Source organism: Littorina saxatilis, linkage group LG3 (genome assembly GCF_037325665.1).
Source record: "Littorina saxatilis isolate snail1 linkage group LG3, US_GU_Lsax_2.0, whole genome shotgun sequence".
NCBI lineage: Eukaryota > Metazoa > Mollusca > Gastropoda > Littorinimorpha > Littorinidae > Littorina > Littorina saxatilis.
The window spans coordinates 12924175-12927466 of record NC_090247.1 but is presented as its reverse complement, the minus strand read 5'-3'; positions in this window follow the sequence as shown (position 1 = coordinate 12927466).

The window sequence follows — 3292 nt, the reverse complement described above, 5'->3', positions numbered from 1 at the left end:
TATTATCTCGCCTGAAGCTAACTTGGCGTTATCTCGCCTGAAGCTAACTTGGCGTTATATTATCTCACCTGAAGCTAACTTGGCGTTATCTCGCCTGAAGCTAACTTGGCGTTATGTTATCTCGCCTGAAGCTAACTTTGTGTTATTATCTCACCTGTAGCTAACTTGGTGTTATTATCTCACCTGTAGCTAACTTGGTGTTATTATCTCACCTGTAGCTAACTTGGTGTTATTATCTCACCTGTAGCTAACTTGGTGTTATTATCTCACCTGTAGCTAACTTGGTGTTATTATCTCACCTGAACGAAGAGTCAAAAGTTGACTTTTGAGGTCCACACAAGTAAACATCACACTACCCCGTGCAGGTTTTGCTATCACTGCCACCACCTAGTTGTCTTCTCTCCGGCTCTATCTCTCTCTGTTTCTATCTCTGTCCCTTTCTCTCTCTTTTTCGTTCTCTTTCTCTTTCTAGCTAGCTGTCTCACTCTCTCGCTCCTTCTATCTCAGTTTCTGTCTCCCTCCTTATCGTTCTCTATCTCTCTCAGGCTATGAGAAGTATATCCAAAAACAAAGAGACTGCCAACGTTCCAAAATTCAGAATCAAAAAACAAGAAAGGTAGGTTGTTGGAACGTTTGATCAAGCTAAGTTCGTGTTACTCATTGTTTGCCTGTGCACTTGAAAGACCGTTGGGTCGATATATTTGTGAATGTAACGTATTGTTGTGTCAATAACAAACGTTCCAACAAACTACCGGTTTCTTATCCACCAGGCCATTGCGCCCGTCGACCATGCTGTTTGAGACGGCTTGGAGGTCGTTATTCAAGGTATCATTTTCCCTCGATCACGATCATGATCACCACCACAGATGTGTCCAGGTTTTCACGTGGAATAAGGGCACCCTTCCACTTGGTCACATACCCAAAACCAATAGAGTGTCTGCATGCTGTGCCGAGTGTGGTTGTTTTGCTCCTTACGAAATAAATAATTTAACAAAAAGTTCCAAGCGGCACACACATACACACACACTCACTCACACACACGCACGCACGCACGCACGCACGCACGCACACACGCACGCACGCACACACACGCACACACACACAAACACGCACACACACACGATGCAGTAAAAAAAAAAAAAAAAGGAAAAAGGTGTGGTAATGCAAAAATGAGACTTTCCTTTTTATATTTAGTCAAGTTTTGACTAAATATTTTAACATCGAGGGGGAATCGAAACGAGGGTCGTGGTGTATGTGCGTGTGTCTGTCTGTCTGTCTGTCTGTCTGTGTGTGTGTGTAGAGCGATTCAGACTAAACTACTGGACCGATCTTTATGAAATTCGACATGAGAGTTCCTGGGTATGAAATCCCCGAACGTTTTTTTCATTTTTTTGATAAATGTCTTTGATGACGTCATATCCGGCTTTTCGTGAAAGTTGAGGCGGCACTGTCACGCCCTCATTTTTCAACCAAATTGGTTCAAATTTTGGTCAAGTAATCTTCGACGAAGCCCGGACTTCGGTATTGCATTTCAGTGTGGTGGCTTAAAAATTAATTAATGACTTTGGTCATTAAAAATCTGAAAATTGTAAAAAAAAATAAAAATTTATAAAACGATCCAAATTTACGTTTAGCTTATTTTCCATCATTTGCTGATTCCAAAAACATATAAATATGTTATATTTGGATTAAAATCAAGCTCTGAAAATTAAATATATAAAAATTATTATCAAAATTTTTTTTTCGAAATCAATTTAAAAACACTTTCATCTTATTCCTTGTCGGTTCCTGATTCCAAAAACATAGAGATATGATATGTTTGGATTAAAAACACGCTCAGAAAGTTAAAACGAAGAGAGGTACAGAAAAGCGTGCTATCCTTCTCAGCGCAACGAATACCCGGCTCTTCTTGTCAATTCCACGGGCACTGCCTTTGCCACGGGCGGTGGAGTGACGATGCTACGAGTATACGGTCTTGCTGCGTTGCGTTGCGTTCAGTTTCATTCTGTGAGTTCGACAGCTACTTGACTAAATATTGTATTTTCGCCTTACGCGACTTGTTCTCCTTCTACTCCTCTCACCCCCTCCTTCCTCCTCCTCCTCCTCCTTCTTCTTTCTCTTTCTTTCAGTTCCTGGATATTCTTCTTTGTCAACACTACCTCCTCCTTCTTCTTTTTCATCCTTTGCCTTTATATTTTTTCCCCCTGCGGAATGTCAAAGATTGAAAAGTGTCTTTGACTCTGAGGCTGCAATTTCACATAACTTTATCCTATTAACAACACTCAGTTATGATCAAAAGCCAGGGATGCCAAGTCGAGCGTTGTAGTGGGCCATGACCTTGAACGACACAAGACGATATGGATCACCATCTCAGATCTGGCTTTTTACAATGGGATAAGGCAATAGAATGCCACCCCCACCCACCCACTCACACACACACAGACACACACACACACACACACACATGCACATACACACACACACACACGCACACACACACACACTCACATATAAATACACACACACACACAAACACACACCCACTCACTCACACACACACACACACACATACACACACACAGACACACACATACACACACACATTTTCATACACACACACACACACAAACACACACCCACTCACTCACTCACTCACACACACACACTCACCCCCCCCACACACACACACGCACACACACACGCACACACACACACACACACACACACACACACTCACACAACCACCCACACACACACACACACACTTAAACGAACACCTAAAACGTCAACAGCGTGGTTGCTTTTCAAGTTGTGCATGATTTTTTTTAAAGAATTATTTTTTTTAAATGCCACCGGTGTGAATCTGCTGAATTCATTGATCAAAAACGTTCAAGTCTGCACAAGACTGATGGTATGTGTCCAGGCGGAGGGTAGTGTTATGCAAGGTACAAGCCTGGTCAGCATGACGAGCAGAACTGTTTCACGGGAAAGAGCACACACGCGTGCCTTAATTTCAGAGATATATATGTCATAATTGATAATGATAATAATAACAACGAAGACGATCATTAATCGCCCCTTCTATACTCTTATAGCAAGAGTTCAAGACGATGTACAGCAAGAAGAAAATAAACACACTGGACGAAAAACTAAAGATCGAAGTCAAGACAGTCATTATCAATCTTGAGGGACATTTTTCAATCTTCTTCGGCGTACTTCAAAGTGCTTCCTAAGCCTTTACGAGGGAGCTAATACACTGTGTGTGACTAATCTTGGTCTTGTGGCGCGAAAA